A 12,272-nucleotide genomic window follows, 5' to 3' on the forward strand; every position below is an offset into this window, starting at 1 on the left:
AGTCGTTGGAAAGATAAATGCATGTTACAAAATGTAAATATTGGGTTGCTAGACCCCCCACCATCCCAAATAAAATTGCCCTGGAAATTAAAGGTCTTTCAGGGCAAACAAGGGGTCTAAAATAGAAAGTGAAAAGTGTATTTGAGAGCGGCGTTTCTCATGTAAGGAACACACGTTCTGAGATGAAACCACAAGTTTAACATTACAGCTTCAAGGACTCCAGGCAGAATTGAACGAGCCTTAATGTTTCAACTGTTCCGAGCCAAAGGGATTTTGTGGTCTTACAACATCAGTTCACATTGTATTCAGGACTTGCTTATTCTACTGTGGGGCTTCTAGGGGTTAATTTTATTTGTGGAATGTGTTCTGATGCGTTTTTGTGTAAAATTCTTTCGTTTGCAAAGTCTGGGGTTTCTTTGTTTTCCTTTTTCTGTATAGAGATGAAGCAGTGGGTCTTTTTCTCTATAAATATATGGGGGAACTTATTTATCAAAATCTGAATTTTTCAGATTGTTTTAATAAAAAAAAACATCCGGCCAAACTAGAATCTACGATTGGACCTTATTTGTAATTAAAAAAAGCACAATTTTTATGGGATCAAACAAGAAAAAAATTGAGTGAAAATCCTAAAAGTAAAATGTTTTCCCAAATCAATTGTTTTTTTCAGGGTTTTTGCCCAAAAAGCCGTAAAAGTCAGATTTTCGGGCTAAATCCAGCACAGACCACAGAAACTTTGGTTTCCAATTTTCTTTTATCTTCTTATCCAGGAAATATTGTAACCCCTGCTGTAAAAAAATGAGGAGATTGGAAGTCTCGTCAAAGTTTTTATGATCATATAATGAAATAGGAGTGAAGTCTTAAGGTCCCCATAGACGCGACGATTCTTCTTGCCGAACGACCGATTTTAGGGAAGCCCGACCAATCCTTCGAAATTATCGTGCGGTTAGTGGTATTCGAACGATCGTACATCTTACGATTTTTCGGCCGACATCTGTCGGGAAATTGATCGGCCAGGTCAAAAAATCTTTGTCGGTCCCAGTGCAATCTATCTATGTTTGCAGGGCCAAGCAGGCAGCTCCCCTTTGTTTTCCTGGTAAATTGGTCTTTTTAGTTGATGGTAGATTCGTACGATCGTACGATCGTTCTGAGAAGATCGTGGTCTCACGATCAGGATCTGATCTTTTAAAAATCTCAACATCTATGGCCAGCTTAAGGGGCATATTTATCAAAATCTGAATTTTTCAATCATTTTAATAAAAAAAAGTCTGACCAAACTAGAATTCAAGATTGGACCTTATTTATTATTAACAATGCATGATTTAATCACATTGGGGACAAAAATGAAAAAAATGAGCGTTTTTTCCCTGAATTGCTCGATTCTTTCCAGAAAAGCCAGAATTTTTCAAATTTTTGTTCGAAAAGTCCAAAATAGATGGATTTACAGACTAATTCCAGTGCAGACCACAGAGACTTCCAAATAGGATAGGGACCTCTCCCATTGACTTATAATCAACCTCGGCAGGTCTGAGATGTAGAATCTTCGAATTCTCACTTTTTCCATTCTCGGGGTATAATAAATAATTTTTTCTACTTAAAATTCAGATTTTATAGTAATAACCACCTTAATGTTTTCTGAGCATATTTTTTTCAACAGTTTGCCAATTTTAATGAAAACAATAAATTAAAAAAAAAGTTTTGATTTTTTACCGGCATGAATTTGTCACGCTATCAATAAATTAAGAATGTCACGTTGAAACGCATTGACTGACTGTAAATTAACGGCTATAAGAATGGTAACGTTTCCTGTTGATTCCAACATAATAAATTATAGAATTAGAAAATAAATGACAAATATACCCAGAACACATTAATAACAGTAACATGTGTCTGTATCATTCTAACCAAGGTGACAAGACCTCTATATAGATGATCAGTCTTTATTTAAGTCTGTCTAATAAAAAATGCTTATAAAGGAAAGACCCAAAAAAAAACCAATAATAATAATAACGGAGCTCCGTGGCAACATTTTGGGACCACCAATGCTATGAAATTGAAAACACATGGATTTTTCCGGCTACAAAAAGACTCCTAATTGATTAGTGGGATTTGAGGGGTTTTGAAGTTAACGCGAGCCCTGATTTGTGAATGATTCTATTCAATAAAGATTCATTTGGTAGCCTGAATATAATCTCGCTGGCACTTACTGGCCCACCCACTCTATACTGGAGCTTATTCAGCACAAAGGCCGGTTACTCGTGTGCTCTGACTGGAGTGTTCCGTGCTATTTACGATGTTCAGATTGTGGTGGAGATTAAGGGGCCCATTTACTTAGCTCGAGTGAAGGAATAGAGGAAAAAAACTAATTTTGAATGTTTTTTTTGGCTACTTCGACCTTCGACTTCGATTCGAACTAAAAATCGTTTGACTATTTGACCATTCGATAGTACTGTCTCTTTAAAAAATACTTCGACCCCCTAGTTCGCCACCTAAAACCTGGTCCCCATAGGCTTGCTAACAATTTTCTGATCGAAGGATAATCCTTCGATCGATGGATTAAAATCCTTCGAACGATTATTCCTTCAATCGTTCCATCATAGGAATATCGCTAAATCCTTCGACTTTTCTTATTCGAAGTCAAAGGATTTCAATTCAGCAGTCGAATATCGAGGGTTAATTAACCCTCGATATTCGACCATAAGTAAATTTGCCCCTTACTCTCTATTAATGTACATTAGTTACATTTGGATATTTTTGTGACAGCTAGAAAAAATTTTTTTGCTCACAAAACGACCTTATTAGCAGTGGCATAACTAGAGTGCGCCGGGCCCCTCTGCCAAAAAATCTTTAGGGGGGCCTAGCGCACTCTGATCCCCATACTCCCGCCTACATCTCATCCCGCCTCTGCCCTTCCCATATCCCGCCCCCGTCTCGCCCACTCCCTGCCCTGACTCTGCCCACTCCCGGTCGACTTGTGTCCCCCCTTCCTCACTGCAGGTAAGAGAGCTGCTAGGGCGGAGGGTTTTTTGAAGCTATAGAGGAAGCAGACCCCACAGTCCGGGCCCCCCTGTTCCCCATGCCCTCCTGCAACTGGTGGAGTCTGCTTCCTCTATAGTTATGCCAAGTGTTGGGCAAATTTGTCCCATTTCTCTTCGCCATAAAATTCACAAATTTCCGGTGAAATTCACGAAACGGGCGAAAAAATTGCGAAACCTGAATCTTGATGCTAATGTCAATTCTCGGGTGTCAAAGTTGACACTGGCGACAGTTCCGATGCCGTCGACAGTTGACCCGCATTAAAGTCAATGGGCGTCCGTTAATTGACGCCGGCGGCAAATTTTTGCAAATTTATTCGCGGGCGATGAAATGCGCAAATTCACCACAAATCCGCGCCTGCCGAATAAATTCGCCCGTCACTAGTTAAGCCACTAATTATCAGTATGGTTTTAAGGGTTAAAGCAATACGGACCTGCAGAAATGTTCTTTTGATTAATTTAATATAGTTGCTGTAACAAAAGCACATTTCTTATCGAATATTCTGCGTTGCTCTCATGGGGGGCAAATTCACCAAGGCAACCGCCAGTCAGACAGGCAGTTGGGTGCCACATGGCCGGAGCCTTTATAGAAAGCTCTTTGTGCAAAATCTCAACTTTACGGGGCTGATTCACTAACTTCGAGTGAAGGATTCGAAGTAAAAAAAACTTCGAATTTCAAAGTGTTTTTTGGGCTACTTCGACCATCGAATGGGCTACTACGACCAATCAAACTATTCGAACTAAAAATCGTTCGACCATTCGACCATTCGATAGTCGAAGTACTGTCTCTTTAAGAAAAAACTTCGACCCCCTAGTTCGCCATCTAAAAGCTACCGAACTCAATGTTAGCCTATGGGGAAGGTCCCCATAGGCTTGGCTAAGTTTTTTTGATCTAAGGATATTCCTTCGATCGTTGAATTAAAATCCTTCGAATCGTTCGATTCGAAGGATTTTATCGTTCGATCGAAGGAATAATCCTTTGAACGTTCGATCGCACTATTTGCGCTAAAATCCTTCGATATTCGAAGTCGAAGGATTTTAATTCCCAGTCGAATATCGAGGGTTAATTAACTCTCGATATTCGACCCTTAGTGAATCGGCCCCTACATGTAACGTTGACTATCATATTTTAAGACGACTTGCAGTTAGTCTGTTTTTTTTTATTGTTTGAGTTTTTGTATTTGTTTTTTCCCCTGACGATGTAACTTTTGGGGGGGGGTTACAGCTAGTTATAAAAACAGACGGTTAAATGGTTAAATATATTATTAATATCAGTAAGAAATCTAGTCTACAGAATAATCCTTCTTTTCAACTATAAACGGTAACCAGATTTTAAATTTCAGGCTAAAGAAATAATTCGAATGCTTCGATAAAAGTTAATTTAATTTTAATTTAACGCTTGTTGAATCTGTGCAAGAAATTTGGATTGTAACCTGAATGTTTTAAATGTTTTGTTTGTACTTTTAAAATACTTGTTAAAGGGGTTGTTCTTTTTAGTCTGATGTAGAGAGGGATATTCTGAGACAATTTGCAATTGGTTTTCATTTTTTATTTAGATTTTTATTCAGCAGCTCTCCAGTTTGCAATTTCAGCCATCTGGTTGCTAGGGTCCAAATTACCCTGGCAACCATGCATTGCTTTGAGTAAGGAACTAGAATATGAATAGGAGAGGCCTGAATAAAAAGATGAGCAATAACAAGTAGCAATAACAATAAATTTGGAGCCTTACAGAGCAATTGTTTTAATGGAGTCAGTGACCCCCATTTGAATGTTGTAAAGAGTCAGAAGAAGGGAAATAATTCAAAAACAATAAAAATGAAGACCAATTGAAAAGTTGCTTAGAATTGGTCATTTTAACTAAATGAACTTAAAGTTAAACCACCTTTTTAACAAAGAAAATACATTTGATCAGCATTTGCTCAGCATTTCTATTTACCAAAGAATTTTCAGAGGCAGAGACACATGCTCAGATTCGGGGAGATTTAGTCGCCAGGCGATAAATCGCCTTTTAGAATGTAATCTTCTAATCTCCCTGAACTGCCTTCCACTGGCTAGATTCTAAATCGCTGGCGGGATGGCACTCGCAGCAATTCGTGTTTCCAAAGTCGCCCGAAGCTGCCTCACGAGGAAGCTTCAGACGACTTCGGAAAACAAAGCGCACCCATTGGCCTCCCGTCAGCGATTCGATGGTCGAAGTAGCCCAAAAAATACTTAGAAATTCGAAGTTTTTTTACTTCGAATCCTTCACTCGAATTTAGTGAATTGGCCCCTAAATAAACCCAATAGGCTGGTTTTAGCTCCAATAAGGATTAATTATATCTTAGTTGGGATCAAGTACAAGTTACTGTTTTATTATTACACAGAAAAGGGGAATCTTTTTTTAAAAAATGATTTAGATAAAATAGAGTTTATGGCTGACAGCCTTTCCATAATTCAGAGCTTTCTGGATAACGAATTTTGGATAAGGGATCCGTGGCTATACAACGTTTCTAATGAGTTACTGAAGGTGATTTCATACTTTCCTATTAATAAATGTTAAATATCATTTTATTTCGTTTTTTCATCCCTCATGCTAAATGCTGTATTCTAATAAACAAGTGGTTCTAGGCTGATGTAATGGAATGGAGTTATACTTTATCCATATACTGAATGTTGGCCAATTCTCAGGCTTGTGATTTTCATACTATCACAGTAGGTTTTTCCACCATTCAAGATATAGACTTGAAATAAACAAGAGCCGTGGGTAACCTGTAATGTATATCATTATAAAGAGGGCTTAGTGATGTCATCCAGTTTCATCATGTTTACTGGTGTCATATGAGGTCACAAAACTGTTGTATTATTTAAAAAAAAAAACAGAAAAGTATCCTTAGCTTTAAAATATAAGGCCATTAGAAGTCTCCTCCGATCTGACCTGTATAAAGACACTGAGGTTTTTTTTTACTACAATCCGAAATTTATCTCATTATTTAAATAAAAAAACTCCTATAAAACCAAACTCCCATTTTTTATTTTACCTTATTTATTATTAAAAAAGCTCGATTTAAACGGTTGGGTAAAACCCTGATAAAATTGAGGGAAAACCCTAATCTTTTTTCAATAAAATTGTGAAAAATTCCTGATTTTTTAAAAGTCTGATTTTATAAAAAAAAGAATCAAAAATATTTTTCGGGATTTTTTCTTTCGGAGTTTAGTAAATAACCCCCTAAGACTCCAGTCTTGTTTCTTTATATGATCATAAAAACTTTGACGAGACTTCCAATATCCTCATTTTTTTACAGTAGGGGTTACAATATTTCCTGCATAAGAAGATATAAGAAAATCATAAATATTAAAATTTCCAACTGATAATGGGAATAGTCCTGCCCAATTCAGTGATTTCCATTCTCCGATATGCACAAAAAAGTCACAAAAAATAAGGCAGACAAAAAGAGGCGCAAGTGCAATTCTCCCTCCTATACCTTTAGTTCTATAGGCTACCAGTGGGGGTTCTGTTGTCTTTATTTTATTTATTGTATTTATTGTCTTTATTTTATTTATTGTATTTATTGTCTTTATTTTATTTATTGAAGTACTGCCTATCATGCCATTAATAGCGAAACATCGAGGGGGTTATTTATCAAAGTTCGAATTTATCTCAATATTTTCTGCTACAAACTTTTACCAAATCCACTCGGGTTTTTTTAATTATTATAAAATTTTCCAGAAAATATGCTTTGCAGGAAAAAAAATAGATTTTTAAGGTTTTTTTTCAAATTTTTCATCCGATTTCCATGATTTTTTGGATTTTTCACCCGAAAACTCTAAAAACTTCAGGGTATTGCACAAAACCATTGCACATCAAAAAATCATTGGGACTTCTCCCATTGACTTATATGCAACCTTGAGAGGTCTGAGATGCCCGATTTTCCGATTCTGACTTTTCCATCCTGTTGGTTTAATAAATTCTGAAAAATTCGTGATATTTTAAAAGTCCGATTTTATAAAAACAAAATCACAAATTTTTAAGGATTTTTGCATTTGGAGTTTAGTAAATAACCCCCTGAATGTTGGCCAGAATACCTGTTTTCTCAAAATAAGTAAAGAAGCCACGATGGAGGACCTTCTTGTTTCAGTTATAATATCTCACAAAAGGGTTTAATGCCAGCTGTCCACCTAATGAGTGTTTGTTCCTTTAAATGATGGCTGAATGTTATGTCCTTAACTTGCCCTTTATCTGACTACCCGCACTGCCCGAGGGGCCTGCAACTCTCAGCTCCACCAATAAATATATTCATATTCTTAAAAAGCTACTTAACTAAAAACTGAATATCACAATTTTATTGGTAAGGATATTCTGGATCCACCTGCACCTTTACCGAATCATGATTTTCTTTAGTGAATAGCTCACGCAGTTGGACTTTTGGCCTTATTGTCTTTGAATTCTCAGGATAAATCAGACTTTACGCTTAATATTAAAATTACAAAAGCAGCCACATGGGCTGACATGAAGACGGAAAGTATTGGATAAGTAAAAAGAAATAGGCTCAAAATTTAAAAGCATGTAGCTAGAAATACATATGTGACTTCAAACTTGTGAGGACGTGTATTAAATATCCTATACAGGTGTGGGGTCCGTTAACTGGAAATCCATTATCCAGAAAGCTCCGAATGACGGAAAGGCCATCTCCATTATAATCAAATAATCCAAAATTTTAAAAATGATTTCCTTTTTCTGTGTAATAATAAAACAGTAGTTTGTACTTGATCCCAACTAAGATATAATTTATCCTTATTGGAAGCAAAACCAGCCTATTGGGTTTATTTAATGTTTATATGGTTTTTAAGTATACTCTGGGATATTTACTAAACTCCGAATGCAAAAATCACAAAAAGATTTTTTTTATAGAAAATCTGACTTTTTTCACAAATTTTTCAGAATTTCTTAAATCCCGAGGATGAAAAAGTCAGAAACAGAAAAACCGGTGTCTCAGACCTGTCAAAGTTGCATATAAAGGTGGCTATACATGGAGAGATCCGCTTGTTTGGCGATGTCGCCAAACGAGCTGATCTCTCCCCCATATGACCACATTAAGATGGGCAATATCGGTCTGATCCTACGGTGGCTTTACAGGCGGTCGGATCGCGGGACCGCATCAACGAACAGATGCGGCTGCAATCCTATGGGATTTTTAGTCCCATCCGATCGAGATCTGGCCGACTTTTGGCCAGATCTCGATCGGAGAAGCCCGTCGGGGGGCCCCATACACGGGCCAATAACACGGTCTGTCGGCAGCTTTTATCGGCCCGTGTATGGCCACCTTAAGTCAAGGCCAAGATGACAGCCCTAAAGATATTGAAAACTTTAGCCACAGCACTGGGATTTGTTCACCATGCCCGGATGGCCTGTCTATTGTCAATTCACTGAAAGTTCAGATTGTGGCTAATCTACCATTTTTATTCTTCAGTGATATTTTGTTTGTGAACCAATTGAAAGTGAGCAAACAATGCAATGCAGCAATGGAGGACATTGTACAGACCAGTGATCCCCAACCAGTAGCTTGTGAGTAACATGTTGCTCTCCAACCCATTGAATGTTGTTCTCAGTGTTGTCAAAGCAGGTGCTTATTTTTGAATTCATGGTTTGGAGGCAAGTTTGAATTGCATAAAAGTATAGTGCCAAGTAGAGTCTCCTGTAGGCTGCCAGTCCACATAGGGGCTAATAAATAGCCAATCACAGCACATATTTGGCACCAGGGGATTTTTTCATGCTTGTGTTGCTCCCCAACTGTTTATACATTTGAATGTGGCTCACGGGTAAAAATAAGTTTGGGGACCCCTGGTATAGACCTATATTAGTAGCAGGTAGAAGTTAGTGGTGAAACAGAATCTTCAGTATGGGGTTTTGGAGGCCTTATCTACATATATGAGATAAAAACTGATATGAATAAAACTGGACGATTGAACTACAGTGGTACAGGGACCATATAAGACAATATGGACCTTAATCCATACAATTAAAAATGAATGTTGGACAGAAGCCATCAGAGATATCAAGAACATTTCTAGAGAGAAACATATTCCGGAAGGTGACTAAACTAACAAGACACAAAAATGAAGTTTGAAGGATAAAGTAGAGGTAAAGGGAGGGGTAAAGTGAGGGGGCAACGCAGTACAGTGGTGGAGGCTGCTGTATAAATATGTATTAGAAGCTGAAATATGGCAGGTAAACGTTACAGGTGAAAAAGAGCATGGGGGGTTTTGGAGGCCCAAAAAGATACAAATAAAACTGGGCTGTTGAACTACAATGCTACAGGGTCTATAAAAAATATGGACCTTGATCCATAAAATTAAAAATACGTTGGGATGAATGTTGGACAGAAGCCTTCAGAGATATCAAGAGAATGAACTTGAGTTCTGCAGAGAAACATTCCAATAGTTGACTAAACTTACAAGACACAAAAATGAAGTTTGAAGAATGAAGATTAGGACTGTGTCAGTAATACATAGATTTGCCTTCCAGCAGAATGAGAACAATACAGTGAGGAGATTAAAACATTGTCTGAATAAAAAAAGAGCAATCAAAAAGATTAAACAATCGTATTTAGCATTGGACTACTAGATAGACCGGCTAGCCAAGTTCTATGTGTTTATCCCTGTGTGAAATGCCACCGCATTGACAGTAAAACAAATATCGTCTGCATTATCATTTATTTTACCGGGCTCCCCATCCCAGACAGCTAACAATCGAATTGGCCTGGGGCTCCGGAAAGCCATGTGCCTCAAATGACAAGGAAATTGTATGGGAGTAGAAGGTACTTTATTACTTTAGAGATCAACGTCTCAGCCCACACAGAACCAGCCCTTCTCTGCGGAGGTGAATTCAGCCATCAGCCTTGCAAATGATGAAGACTTTCGCCAGCTGAATTTCTCCTTAATCTCTTTTGGAAGTTGAGGCAAAGAAAGAAAAACTCCCGATACATGTAAACTGTGTTTCCTCTTGTAAACACAGGGATAATGTGGTCTGGCCACCTTCTATACAGGGATCCACGCAGCTCGTTTTTGGTCAGATGGCCAATACGAACATAGGAAAAGGTGTTTGAATATATATACAGGTTATCCTGAAACCTGTTATCCAGAAAGCTCCAAATTACAAAAAAAGGTTGTCTCCCATAGATTCCATTATAATGAAATAATCCAGATTTTTCAAATTTTTCTCTGTTCCTTATTGAAAGCAAAACCAGCCTATTGGGTTTATTTAATGTTTACATGATTTTCTTAAGGTATGAAGATCCGAATTACAGAAAGATCTGTTTTCCGGAAACTCCTAGGTCCGAGCATTCTGGATAACAGGTCCCATACCTATGATATATCATCTAGAATTCCTGATGATCACAAGTTTATTGACTCTGTAGGCAGGTGGCACACCGTCATGCATTGGCCAATCTCATTAAATTCCCACCTTGAGTAGAAACCCATCATTCCCATTCTCCATCGTATAATTAACACCGATTGCCGGCCTGGGTAATGTTGTGGCTTTTTTTTTTTTTTTACAAGCCACGCTTTTCCCTTCTCTTTTCAAATGCCATGTGAGGCGGCCAATTGCAAAGCAGAATCAGGGAGGGCTATGAATGAGCTTTCCCACCACCAGGTATGGGAACGACGAGCCTTCACTGTTGCAAAGAGCTGGATTGGCATCTTTCTTTGAGCAGCCAAAGAGGAGAAATAGACCCTCCAGTACCAACATCACAAGTCTCTCATCATGGACTGGATTCAGAAAATGTTGTAAGTGTTCAGAAGCCCATAGCAACACCACGGCTCTGTGTCAAAGGATGATCCAGCTAGAATGAACACAGATCTGTCTCAATTACGCCTCAAAAAAAAAAAGGGGGAAAAAAAGCTATTTCGATTTTTTTTTTTTACCCTGACGCTTCCAAAAGCAAAAACCAAGGCGTTTCACTCGGTTTAACACTTTGTGCACGTCAGACGCACGATGTTCATTCTAGCATCGCTTTGACAGATTTATTTGCCATTCCCCATAGTGCGGAACAAAGAGATTGTGTTATTTTGGGTCGGCACTGTGTTTTGAGCTAATGTGGCAGGGAGGTCTGAAAATTGAGTTAACCCTTTGAATGCCTTGGCTTGTGCAGCACGTTGCTGAGACCCCCCCCCCATTGGGTTGATATATCATTCTGTATCTGTATGACTTTGTTTCACTGCTTTTTTGAGGACATCTGTGTTTACTGTGCAGTTGTTTGGCTACGAGACTACTACTGGAGCTACTGGATGCCTCTGATATCAAATGCACAGGTTGGGAGTATATGAACCCCCCCACCCACGTTGTAGTGGAAATTAATGGCGTGTATATGTATAGGCAGCACATAAATTATTTTACCTACAAATGCTCGCTCCTGTCATTTTCTTTCTGTTCCCTAAATGTTCTGCCAAGTTGCAGCACACAGAGCATCCAATAATCTGCTGCGGCTAAATCCTATTTTTCCTAATTTCCATTAAACAGTGGGGTGCCGGGAAGTAGGAAGGGAATTCAAGTGAGCTGCTCAGTGAAATGATTAGGTGACGTTTAACAGACTGTGGTCTGTCCCTAGTTGTGCCTTAAATACCTCTCCAGGTGATACACCAGACATGTAGAAAATGAAGGTTCACTGGAGAGCAATTGTGTTTTATTCTGGGTGCATAGCACAACATGTTTTCGGACTGAGCAGCCCAAACAATCTAGAAACGGTTTATAGCTTCAAATACTTCTAATTTTGATACACCTGACATGTCATGTTGAAGTCTAATTTTTTTCATTCGGTGCTTTCATGGGGTGAACTATGGCCGCCGATGGATTAAGGTAGATGTGGGTTTGTGTTTGGGATGGTTGAATTTTCTAGGGTTTCATTTTTCGCCAAATGATACCCTTTTGGTAATGGACCAATTTGTGGCTTGCCTCTCCAACTCGGCACCGGGAAATCGCAGCCCGACAGTTTACGCTGCTTTGGTCTATGTGTCAGCAAACCAATCTGGCCCGAATCTTCCCATATCCAAACCATTGGAACAATGAAGGTACTCACCCCAAAAGTAGTTTTGCTGACATGGTGTCATCGAGCTGAACAGACTGTTGGACGCCATTGACTTTCTTGCTCTGTTGAGTGGCGCCTGGCCGCTTTTTGTATGTCCCAGTTGTAAATATCCCTCAGGCTGAAAATAGAGAGTGTTGTCACCATGGATGGTTCCACTTAACAAATGATTCCCAATATT

The sequence above is a fragment of the Xenopus laevis genome, chromosome 5S, assembly GCF_017654675.1.
Source record: "Xenopus laevis strain J_2021 chromosome 5S, Xenopus_laevis_v10.1, whole genome shotgun sequence".
Lineage (NCBI taxonomy): Eukaryota > Metazoa > Chordata > Amphibia > Anura > Pipidae > Xenopus > Xenopus laevis.